Raw genomic sequence first — 13931 nt, forward strand, 5'->3', positions numbered from 1 at the left:
CAGTTATTGGATGTGAGTTCCAGCACGACCATTAGGGTGTTTGGCCATCTGATCACCAGACTAGGTCAGATCAGGCTTTCTCTCGACCATTGCCAGCAGTCTACAGAGGATGTATCATTGTGGATTTCTGGGGACCTCTCTAGCACTTTGCTTCTTCCTGTTCTCATTTATCCTGGTCTGTTACTCCTTGTTATTCCTTTCTGTTCTTGATCCAGCTGGGATTTCCTGCTCCCCTAAGCTCTCTTTTCCCCGAAACTTGCCCTTCATTACTCCCACTGTTGTCCAGGGTGTTCATGTAGATATCATCCATTATGCTTTTGGAAATTTCAAGTGTCACTATTAGTGAGTGGTCATGGTTCAATGCAGAAAACTTAGACATTTTAAATATCATCACAGCAGATCTTGAAAAGGTTAAAGGACTACAATCCACAAAGTACACCCAGGTTACACAAGCTTGCTTCTTAGTTAGCGGCTTCAGACTCAAGCATGAAATCAGGTACAAGAACTAGATGAAGCCTATTTTTAGAATTAGTTAGAACTCTATATGACCATTAATAACAGAACAGAAAATTTGAACACACACACACACACACACACACACATATTTATTTATTTATAACTTATAAATTTTGACATATTTATACCTTAATAGAAGTTGTAAGGAGTCAAAATAAAAGTAAGGGATTATGAATTAGTGACAATCAAATAGTCCCTTAATTTTTTTTTTTTTTTCTGTACCATACCGGGTGGATCATCAACAGAGAATTTGGTTTTTTGTTTTTATTGTTTTTTGATATGGGGTTTTGCTGTGTGTATTCTTGGCTTGATTTGTAGACCAGGCTAGTCTTGACCTCATAGGAATCTACCTGCCTCTGCTCTCAAGTTCTGGGATCAAAGGCACATGCCACCACTGCCCATCTGAGAGAGAGACTGAATTCTCTTTTAACAAGAATGCTTGGATTTAGAGAAGGAGAAAGAAAGCCACACCTCTACTCCAATGCTTTAATTTTTTGCTTTAATTTAATTTAAATTTTAACTGAGTTGGGATTACAAAAAGACTATTTGTTATATGTGTCTGTAAAGAACAGAGGAAACAAACATTTGGAAATATGTATGAATTTATTTCTTGTTGGACATATGCTATGGCATTAAGTCAATTTACTGTTTATTTAGATATTTTATTCTGGATGATTTTTTTCTTCTTCTTTAGATGTCTTAAGAACCTTTACTTGGATGCTTTTATTCTCTAGGAAAGACAAAAAATAAAAATAAAAATAAAAACCTGCCCAAACCCTATCATTGGGGAGTTTATTTTTTTGATAGATTATTCCTGATAAAATGAAAGATATTTGTTAGTCTTATAAGTTAATTTAGATGGAATGGCCATGTTGTTTGATGAATCTTCTAATCAAGAGGTCTCTCCCATTTAAATCTAACTTTTATCACTCTTGATGGTATCCATAGCTTTTCTTCTTGTATGGAATCAAAAATAAAAGATCTTGTGATGTGTGGGCAAGATCTTTTATTTTTGTTTCCATACAAGAAGAAAAGCTATGGATACCATCAAGAGTTAGATTTGAATGGGAGAGACCTCTTGATTAGAAGATTCATCAAGCATAAGCCATGAGCCATGTGGCAAAGTATACATTAATAGAAATGGGATAAATACAAGAGTAAGAGCTAGACATTGGTAGGCCTGAGCTAATGGCCAAGCAGTTTAATAAAATAATAAATATAATAATAATAATAATAATAATAATAATAATAATAATAAAAGATCTTGCCCAACATAACATGTGTCCTGGTTTCCATTCTGAGGTCAACACATCTTTGAGGTGTACAGGCTGATTTAATTCAGGTTTTTCAATTGTCCAATGTCCCTCTGAAGCTTTCATTCCTTATTCATTAGCCTTAAATTTTAAGTTAATAGATTATTGTGTAATCTATATCTGTGGATCTTTATTACTCCTTTCTGTTTATTAATCATGTATTTTAAGGTGTGATCAGAACTGTTTATATCTGCTTATCTTATAGGATTGTGTAGTATACCCATACTATGGTTTATATTGTAATATGCAAAAAACTGTTTCATTTTACTAGAGACATGCTGGAGAATTGTCAGTCCTAATTTGTACAGGCATTCTCATGATAGCCATACCTTCTAGTAAATATGTAATTACAGAGTCAGCCTTTTCAGAACTCAAAGCAGTTGCCTGTTGAAATCCTGAATAGGTATCTTTGGTTTGGTGGTCATACCATATTTAATTTTATAAACGCCACAAGGTGAAATACAATCATTTGTCAAATTTTGTTTCTTTGAATAATCCTTTGGGTTACTTCCTGCAGATAGTGGGAGTTTGGTTATATGAAGAACAAGTATGACATTTCCTTCTAATTTCCTTGGCTTATTGCTAAGTGATTCATAAATCTTTCTTCAAATCTTTGCTTTTAACATGGTGTTTCTTATGAAATTCTGAGGTCTCTAGTGCATTTCCTAACAATAGCTGATAAATTTCATCACTAACTGGTGCTACAGGGCATAGTAGGCCTGTATGGCATCTGATATGTATTACATACAGGGGATGATTTCAATTTCTGATTATTTCTTGTAATTGAATAAATAGCAAATTTAAGTCTGACTCATTTGGAATAAGTTCAGATGTTTCAATATGTAAAACAACTCTTTCTGCATAGTGAGAGTCGGCAACTATTTAAGAGGCTCTGGAAAATCTAATAATACAAAAAAAAAAATAGCATATAATTGTGACTTTTGAATGGAATCAGAAGGGCATCAAACCACTTTATTTATTTTCCAGAACTTCTTAGTATAACCTGACTTTCATGATTTACTTGCATTAGTAGAAAATGTAAGGGCTCCAAAAATTTTTGTTCCTTATAACATGTGAGGAAGGATCCAATTAATTCTTTTATGAATTGAAGTCTCTTGACTTTGGAATATTTGTTGCTAATACCTCTCCCCAAATTAATGCAAGCTCTTTGCCAGTGTTTATTTTTTGCCCATAATGAGGAAATTTCAGTATTATTAAAAAGTAACACAGTCTCGGCCAAGTCTACTCCTGTTAATTTATGAAGTCTCAATTTTTTTTTTCACAATCAATTCAGAAAAGTTTTCTACATAAGTCTTTAATTTTTCACACTGTTTGTGTGGCAAAAACATCCATTCTAAAACATTATCTTCTGTTAGTTTGAAAATTCCTGTGGAAGAATACAGAGAAGGCAAAATAATCAGAACACTATCAAGTTCTGGATCTACATGTGCATCCTGTAATTTCTTTACTACCAAAGCCATTTTTCTCTCTGCCTCAGCTGATAATATCTTGGACTATTTAAAACGTTATCACCAAATAAAGTTTGAAATAAATTACTTAGTTCTTGAGGTGTTAATCCATTTTTGGACTGTAGGCACTTATTATATCTCAGCAATTAAAAAAAAAATCTTTAGGGGCTCATAAATGAACTCTCATGATTTATACTTTCAGTGGTTGAATTCTTTGTAAACCTATCTTATATCCTAGGTAATTAATAGAATCTTCTCTGTGTATTTTTTTCAGGAGCAATTTATAATCCCCAACACGGCAAAATTTTCTTTACTTTTTCAAACATTTTTTTCTAAGATAATAGTCTGAATCAGCTAGGAAGATATCATCCATACAATGGTAAATTACAGAATAAGGGAATTGTTTATGAATTATTTCTAATGTTTTTTTTGCAAAATATTGATGCAAGGTGAGGCTGTTTATCATTCCTTATGGAAGAAATTTCCACTGATAGCTTTTAATAGGCTGAGAATTATTATAACTAATCACAGTGAAGGCAAAAATTTCCCTATATTGTTCATGTAAAGGTATAGTAAAGAAAAAAAAAAGCAGTCTTTTAAGTCAACCACCTTAATAGACCATCCTTTTGGTAATAGAGAATGCAGGGGAATCCAGGCTGTAAAGAGCCCATTAGCTGGATAACTTTGTTAATACCTCTTGGATCTATTAGCATTCCCCATTTTCCAGATTTATTTTTAATGAAAAAACGGAGAATTCCAAGGACAGATTAATTCTTCAATATGTTGAACATTTATCTGCTTCTGTACCAGCTGATCTAGTACCTATGCTTTTCTGATCTCAAGGGCAATTGTTCCACCTAGACAGGTTTATAAATTAACCATTTCAAAGGTAGGGCTATTAGTACCTTTGAAGGATTACCAGCTGTTGTGACCTGCATATGTACAACCTGAATGGTTGGTGACTGTTCTTGATAATACCTTTTGACATTTCTGTCAGTAGCATTTTTTATTTTGTGGTTTGTTTCTGGGATTGAAAGAATGTTAATCAGTGTTTTCCATTGCTGTAACAAATCATGAACCCATAAATTCATTGCTATGTTAGCCACATATGTCTTTAATTTACCTACCTGTCTGTCCTTCTGCCCTATACAAACACACCCACCTTACACTTTGGTTTACCTGAGATAAAGTTCCAAATTCTAAAAGCTGAATATTTATCTCCTGAAGAGATCAATCTTGATGCTAATATTTTGAGAAATTATTGTTATATCTGTGCCTGTGTCTAGCAAAACTTAATTACAATGCCATTTATTTGTATTTTTAGCTTTGGTATTTGATCATTTATAAAAGTTTGCCAAAATACTTGTTTTATTTTCTCTCCTGAAAATTTCATTTTGTTTACTAAAGCTTTTCTGAAATTTCTAGAAATTGTTTCTCCTATCAAATCAGGATCATAAGTATGATATACAGTATCAGTCATATTTCTAATCCATTCATCTATTGTTGCTGATCTTGCATTTAAGGCCTAATTACCCATTTACTTTCTGTCTTAGCAATTTCAAAAGCCAAGGATTCAATTAGTATTAGTCTGACTTCTAGATCTGGTACTATTCTTTTTACAACTGAAATCAATCTTTGTAAGAAATCAGAGAAAGCTTCTTTTAGGCCTTGTTTAATTTTAATAAATGATTCAGGCTTTGCTCCTGATTCTTCAACCTTGTCCCATGAACTAATGTTTAGAAATGGGTAGGAGAAATCCATTCTGTTGGGGCACCGCATGGGAGAGGACCCTGGAGCCTGTTGTGAGTGGTCCAGTGTGGCTGCCCTGGGAGTGTAAGGAAGGAAACTATTGCTGACTATTGCTGCATCTGGGCAGAGAACACAGGTGGTGCTTGGCTGGGTGGATGGGCTGCAACCATATGCTGCAACGAGAAAGGCCCACAAATCATTTGGAGGGTCTGGCATATTGGGAGGAAAGTTGGTTTTAGCTCTCACATTTTGGTGTGATCTAAGGCCCCACAATGGATGACAGATATTGTGTCTTTTTTTGTTGTTCTATGAAAAAATAAATAAATAAATCTCTGGAGTTATATATCAGGGAATAAACCTGATAGATCCATGGAGCAATGTGTATATAATCACTCTTCTCTTTCTTCTCAGATCAAAAATACCCTTGCATCTCTTTAAACCCCTTCTTGTTCCTCTCTCTTTCCTGCTATCTCCATTTGAGTGAGCCAGAAAACTTTATGGTATACTCCAGGCAGCTGAACATGGACTCTGCCCTTCAAACCAAGGTCCAATTCCAGTGGCAGTCTCTGAGTGAAAACACAAACAAGTTTCCCACAACAGTGTACAGATCAAAACAGAGAATTCTCAATAGAGGAAAACCAAATGGCTGAGAAACACATAAAGAAATATTAAAACCCTATGGACCTCCCTGGGAAGGAAAAATAGATGAGATCTCCATAAGTAAACTGGGGATTACGGGTGGACAATAGAGGGTAGGAAATAGGGGATGAGAACATAAGGGAATGGGATGGTTGAATTGGAACAGGGAGGGAGGGGGATGCAATGAGAGAGATACCATGATAGAGGGAGACATCATGGGGATAGAGAAAAACCTGGTGCTAGAGAAGTTGCCAGGATTCTCCAAGGATGACCGCAGCTTGGGCTAATAGCAACAGTGGAGAGGGTGCCTGAACTGAACTGCTTGTCCCAGAGATGAGACCAGTGAATACCCTAACTGTCATCATAGAACTTTTCTCCAATGACTGATGGAAGCAGATGCAGAGATCCACAGCCAAACACCAGACAGAGCTCCAGGGGTCCAGTCAAAGAGCAAGAAGAGGGATTCTATGAGCAAGTTTATCGGGATCATGATGGGGAAATATGCAGGAATGACCAAACCAAGCTGGAGGGAACTCATGAAAGTTGGATGAATGGCTGTGGAGTCTACATGGGACTGTACTAGGCTCTTTGCATGGTGAGACCATTGTGTAGCTTGATCTGCTTGGGAGACCCCCAGGTGGTAGGATCAGAATCCATCTCTGGTGCATTAAGTTGGCTTTGTGGAGCCCAATACCTATGATGGGACACCTCATGCATCCTTGAGGCAGGGGGAAGAGCTTAGACTTGCCTCTATTGAATGTATCTCCTCATGGGAGGCCTTGCCTTCTTGTGGGTGGAAGTGGGGGGTGGGAGGAGGGAAGAGGGGGATCTTTGATTGATGCATAAAATGAATGAAAAATTTTTCTTAATAAAAAAATATTAAAACCCTTTTCTGGCACATTCTTAAATGATACTTCACCCTGCCACAATTAAACTTGCTCAAATATGTTCATTTCTGCTCTATTCATAATAGGATGAAATTGGAAATACCCTAAACATTCCTTAACAGATGAATGAATAAAGAAAATGTACATTTAAACAGTGGAGTATTACTCAGCTCTTTAAAAATGACATCATGAAATTTACAGGCAAATGGATGTAACTAGAAAAATTCACCCTGAATGAAGTAACCCAAATCTATAAATTTAAATATGATATGTGTTCACTTTTATGTATATATTATCCTTTAATTAAATGATAACCATAGGCTCAGAAAGATTAAGTGTATAAGAAGGGACTAGGAAGACAAACGGATCTCCCTGAAAGGTGGAAATGAAGTAGATTTTATGGGTAGACTAGGGATGGGACAGGATGACAATTGAGAGGATAAAATGGGGAAGGGTAGGGGATGCAGTGCCGAGAGAGGAGTGCAGAAGAGACAGCAAAAATTGAGTGGTATTCGAGGCATGATATCAAAACCATTTTCTTGTGGAAACACTTTAAAATATATGAAGGTTATGCTAATAAAGTCTCCTAATAATGGAGTGACAGAGTTCAAGCTGGCCATCTCTTGTTACTGTCAAGTCTTCTAGTGCTGTGACTGGGTTGTGTTCAACTGAATTGTTGGTCCAAGACATCCCTCAGAAATCCCTAAATAACCCAGCCTGTTGCTGAGACAACGACCGCTCTCTGAAAACTTCGCTGAGGAAAACACCTATACAACTCACTGAACATATTTGGAGCCTTCACCTCCTAGTGTATTTGGTATAGGAAGATACTCTGTGGGCTACCAAAAGAAAAAGGACAAACCTACAAGAACTCTGACCCCAAATATATCCTGCCTGCAAGATACGCAAAAATCTAGCACAGAGCTACTGGGAGTTGCCCAGAAATTTCTGATTTAATTTAAGGCCCACTTAAATTGAACTCATACCTGACACTGTTTGGGTGACCAAAAACCAGAGACTAGATAGCCTAGAGACCTAAGGTGAAACCTACATTAAAAATACTATTGGCTAAAAAAAGTTACCAATAAAATGACTCCTATTGATATACCACTATTCTCATAGATCAGTGCCTTTTTCTGTCAGCATCAGAGAGGATTCTTCCTAGAACAAGCATAACAAATACAGAGACCCACAGTCATACTTTATGCAGAGAGACAGAGGTGGGGGGGATTGGAATATACTGCTCCCAATGGTATTTCTCCATCAAATCCCTACCCTCAGAGCTCAGGGAACCCCATGTAAGAGGCAGTGGAAATGACAAGAGCAAGATGAGATTGAAGACACAATGGGAGCAAGGCCTTCTGAATCAATTGAACAAGGCTCATGAATTCACAGAAAGTGAAGCAGCAAAAATAGAGCTTATAAGGGTCTGCATAAAGTCTTCTGCATGTGTAACTATCAGCTTAGTGTTTTTATGGGACTTCTGAGTGTTTGAATGAGTGGGTCTCTGATTCTTGTGCCAGAGCTTGGGGCTCTTTCCCTCTATTGGGTTGTCTAGTCCAAACCTCAATGTGATGGGTTTTGTTTTTATCTTATTTTCTTTTGCATATTTGGTTGTTATCTACTATGTTCATTTTTAATGAGAGATAGAAAAGGAGTGGTTCTGGAAGGGAAGAAAGGAGGAGGGAATGGAAGGAGCAGAGGGATGGGGAAATGTAATCTAAATATATTCTATGAGAAAAGGACATATTTTCAATGAATAAAAACATTTAAAGAAAAGATAAAAAGAAAAATATAGAAAAAAGAAAAAATATTCAATTGTATAAATTCCATGTTGCTTTTGAAAAGATTGCTTATAAGCATACTGCTTATAAAATACTGTTTGTTGAACTAGGCTTAAATATTGTAAATCATAAGAAGGTATTCTGAGAATACTAAAAGGTCCCAAATTCTCAGAAATGTGATCTATGGATTTAAAAATTATAAATTAATTGTTAATCTTTAAAAGAAAAAAACAACTAGATGTCTCTTCTGAAATAAAAGGAACACTAGTATTTTAAAAGTCTTAAGATATTTAAATCACCTACAATATGAATCCATTTTTTTACTGTTAGAATTTTATGTTAGAAGCATTTTTTTATGAAAAATGAATTTACGCCTGAGAATTTAAATGAAAAATCTGGTATTGATAGATCATGAGCTGAGGCAAGTGTATGCTGTGGATATGACTCTGTGTAAATAAAGTTCTAATTGGCCAGTGGCCAGGCAGGAAGTATAGGTGGGACAAGAGAGAAGAGAATTCTGGGAAGTAGAAGATTGGAGAGAGACACCGCCAACCGCCACCATGAAAAGCAACATGTAAAGACACTGGTAAGCCACAAGCCATGTGGCAAAGTATAGACTAACAGAAAAGGGGTTAATTCAAGATAAAAGAAGTAGATAACAAGAAGCCTGCCATGGCCATACAGTTTCTAAACAATGTAAGTTTCTGTGTGCTTTCTTGGTTGGGTGTGAGCGACTGTGGGACTGGCGGGTAAGAGAGATTTGTCCTGACTGGGCCAGGCAGGAAAACTCTAACTACAAATGGCACCCAATGTGGGGCAAGAATTTCCACCTAAAACCTGAGAAAAAAGATTCTAAAATGGAACTAAAAACAGCTTCCTAGTTGGTTCTCTCAAGTTAGTGGCAGCCTGAAGGTTTGAGCTACTATGGCGTGTTTCTGGCTTGTTCGTCTGACCTGCTGGGTGGTGGGAATGAGGAATCTACAAGCAGCACTTTGCTCTGGTGCATGGTGGATTTAGCCTTTGTGAGTTAAAAAAAAAAAAAAAAAAAAAGGGTTCTGGGCTATGTGCTGCTTTGATAGAACTGCTTTTGATAGTTGACGGTACACATGACTCCAGACCAGAGCTGGCGGTAAACTGTACCACCGCCATATTGGGAAGCTGAGGTGGGTGGAGCCAGCAGATCTGGTTTGTCTTGTCTTTGGGATTTTTAACTACAAAAAAAGATTTGATTGTAAAAGCTGTTGAGTTACACAAATATGTAAATTTTAAAGGTACCTTGACTTCAAAATTTGGATATAAGGATATGTTGCTTTGAAAAAGAGGCTCTGCTTTTGTTTCCACAGAAAGCCAGAGGCTATGGATTTGTTCCAGATTAAGATACATCAGATTTGATCAGCCAAAACCACCTAAAAGGTCTCCGATGACACCATGGCCCAGATGATCCAACATCCAGAATGGTTTCAACACAACTGGCTCAGAGGTTCACCCTCACAGATTATTCCATAATCCTAAAATTTTCTTTATGTCCCCATAAGGTACAGCGCCCCCCTCCAGCAGAAAGTAGTAAGAAAAACTATGCCCAAATTCCCAACTGGCTTTAGAGATAAAATTGGCTCACTCCTTCTCTAAACCCAAACACATTGTTAAAATAAAAGGTTAAGAGATTCTTGTGTCCCAAATCAAAAGAGAACTCTTATATGAGACAGAGAAAAACCACTATTTTATTTAAAACAGGTTGAATATAAATGCAATCTCTTTCTAAAGATAAAAAGGGGATATGATATAGATATGATAGGATGAAAGGGTAGATTAAGGAACTTACTCCCAAAGAGCAACAACTCATTTAAAATGTTTTACATTGGTATAGATTTTAGTCTATTGATACAAACTTAAAGTTAATTTTGTTATACTGTGTGTATATTTCTATTCTTGTTTAAGGTATTATGTTTTTATAGCTCAATTTAAATTGAAATGGATAAATAAAAATAGGTTAATAATTAGTCATCTATAATAATCATACTCGTAGCCATGTTAGTTAAATCTTCTAGATATACATAGACATATTTCAGATAGATAGGTATTCTTCAAATACTTCAAAGACCTACAGAATATGGCATTTAAAATACTTTTAAAAATTTAGACATTCTGGACAGTGAGACATGTCCTCCTGACAGCACCGATTTACTTCAGAGAGGAGGATGGGCATTAAAGACACTTCATATCTTGTCTTCACCTTGACAAAAACAGCCATTTGGGCAAGAAACTGTTCTTGCCTGGACTGCTTGATCAACTGGACATGCAGGACCCATAAAAAGGTGACCACTGAACTTTGCTTGACAAAATGGTCCTTCAGGTTCCTGCTTTGTGGAGGAAACTGCCAGACTTTCTACAGGACACTGAGAGAAGTGACCGAGAGACTCTAGTCCTGTGGGCTGAAGACAAATGCCCCAACTTTAAAAAGGGACATTAGGTGACTGTCCAGGCTGCCAGTTGTCTCTGTCTACCCTGCAAGACTCCTAAAAGTTGCTTACATCCTTCTCCTGGTTCTCAGGTAATATTATATCCTTCTGAGGTCTTTGATGTGGTTGAAGGCTAGATAGTTATAATTTCCTCAGTTATGATAAAAGATAAGTTAGATATAAAACCTTAGACTCACAAATATAAGATAGATAGGATATCTTCTTTAATATTGTAACTGTAATTCTTGCTTGATAATTGTTTTGTTATATGTAATTGTACTATGTAAAAGGTAAAATTTCCCTTAAAAAAAAAAAAAAAGAAAAGGGGAAGTGCTGTGGTTATTGCTCTATGTAAATAAAGTTCTGATTGGCCAGTGGCCAGGCAGGAAGTATAGGCAGGACAAGAGAGAAGAGAATTCTGGGAAGTAGAAGATTGGAGAGAGATACCGCCAACCACCGCCATGAAAAGCAACATGTAAAGAAACTGGTAAACCACAAGCCATGTGGCAAAGTATAGACTAACAGAAACAGGTTAATTCAAGATAAAAGAAGTAGATAACAAGAAGCCTGCCATGGCCATACAGTTTCTAAACAATGTAAGTTTCTGTGTGCTTTCTTGGTTGGGGCTGAGCAACTGTGGGATTGGCGGGTAAGAGAGATTTGTCCTGACTGGGCCAGGCAGGAAAACTCTAACTACAAGTGTAGGCCATGATGTTTTTAAATTCACTACATATTGAGGCTGACCTTGAACTACTGATGTTCCTGTGTTTGGATTCCAACTAATGAGGTTATAAGCATGCATCACTACATCTAGAAGAATTCTTTCAAAGTGCAAGATAAACATGATGGTATCAAATTGTGAAGCTAAACCTTGTTGATTTAAAAAATCAACTTTATGTGCCATAAGACATAGTATTATTAGCAACCTTTTTTTTTACTGAATGTTTTAGAAAAATAATCTATGAAGAAATAAAGTTAAAACTATGAGAATACACTTTTCATATATTAACATCTCAAATAATATCAAATGAAATTATTATTAATTGATAACCACAAAAATTAATAGTTTGCTCTTTTTAAAAATTTTATTGATTCTTTTTGGATTTCACAATATACTTCCCAGTTCCATTCACCTCCCCATCCTTTGTTTCTGCCCTTGCAACCTTTTGCCCTGAAAAAAATAAATTTTAAATGAAAAACCCAAAACAAAAACAAACAAAAGAAGACAACACACACACACAAATCCAAAATCTTGGAGTGAAAGCTGTAGTGTGGCCCAATGGGTCACATAATATACATTTTACTTCATGGATCTTTGTAAGTGTTCATTGAAATGAATCATTGGTCTGGTTCAAGGCCTCTGACATCTGCTACACTATCAATACTGGGCCCTCACTGGGTATCCTCTTGGATATCCTGTTGTTGTTTTGTCTGATGGAGATCCTGCAGCTTTGGACCTGCAGTTCCTTCCCCTTCACATGGTCCAGGAGTTCATAGATGAGGTAAATGTTGGCATGAGGTAACTCATAGGCCTGGGTGTGATCCTTATAGTAGCTGGGTTGGTCTGCCAGCCAGCTTTCCATCATTGTCACCAACCAGACAAGCTCTGTAGCACTGCCCCAGCAAACTCACCCAATACAACAGGTAGTAAGGAGCTTCTCCTCTCATGCACTTGAAGCTGGTTCATCCATACCCAAACCACCAGGACCAGCTCCACTGTATTTCCCAGGTGAGGTTCAGGGCCTGTTCTCCCAAGAGTGCTGCGATTTGTGACAACAGCGCCAGTTCTCCTGTACTCATGCTCCTGAGGCCAGCTCTCCCACTTGCGATGGGTGGCAAAGGGCATGGCAGAGAGAATATTTCCCTAGCCCCCTCTACCACATGGCAGATGAGGTGTGGAGTCAGATCTCACCCATGCCATCACACCACAAATGAGGGGGTGGAGTGTCAGTTTTCCTGTTCATGGGCCCTCATTGCCAGCTTACCTATGTCCCCACAAACACCATCAGCTGTAATGTGCTGTCCAGGTAAAATACAGGGCCTGTTGTTTTGAATGTTGCATTTGGTGAGAAGCAGGGCCAGTTTTCCTTAGCACTGTAGCCAATGAGGGTCACGGAAAAGTCTGTGTAGCCCTATCCTCATTGTCTTTTGTGGTAACAGGAGCCATGGACATCAATACACATCCAGATATGGCCCTTGGTATAGCCCATCACCAGGATGACACCATGGTCCCAGGTGGCAGTACACATTCAGATCTGTATGGGTCCAGCAGCAGCATGGCCCTGGGTAGCAGCACAGACCACTGATATCCATGTGTTCTCTGGTAGTAACACAGGCATGTACATCAAAACAGACCCTGGCTGAGGTAAGGCTGTAGACCCAAACAAGTTCTGACCTGGAGATCACTATAGCTCTGGGTGGCAGCACAGGCCATATGACCCCAATGGCAGCTGTATACTCAAAAACCAACATGGCTTCAGGAGTTGGCCCAGACTATGGGTCTCTGCACTGCACTCAGTGTCAAAAGGACCCACAGTTGTCAACCACAGAGCCTGGCTGCAGCTGGGCTATAGACCAAGACAAGGCCCTTGGCAGCAGTCCAGGCCCAGAAATCACCATGGGTGGCAACACAGGTGTATTTGCTCAGCATGGCCCCTGTGAGGTCACATTCCTTGAACATCAACATGGCCACAGGTGGTGGCCCAGACTTTGGCAGCACACATGCCTGGATGGTTAACAGGAGCTGTGGATATCAACACACACCACCACTGCTCCATAAGGGCCACTGATCAAGATATGGCTCTAGGCTGCAGACCAGGCCCAGACATCACCATGCAAGTAGGCCACCCACTTGAGTTCCTTCTTCAAGACCCTTACCTCTTCAGATTGACCTCTCTCACCAGCACATAAACTGTTCTGCCTGCCTGTCTGTCTGTCTGTCTGTCTGTCTTTCTCTCCCTCTCCCTCCCATTTTACCATCCTGTACTTGTATACCATAATGGTTCCTGACACCCTGGAGCCATAGATATTAATTTCTGCCAGCCCAGGCTGATTGATCTCAGTAGTTTCTATTTAGATCAACCATTCTATACTGATATATTTGATAAGATGAAAA

Source organism: Onychomys torridus, chromosome 19 (genome assembly GCF_903995425.1).
Source record: "Onychomys torridus chromosome 19, mOncTor1.1, whole genome shotgun sequence".
NCBI classification, from domain to species: Eukaryota; Metazoa; Chordata; class Mammalia; order Rodentia; family Cricetidae; genus Onychomys; species Onychomys torridus.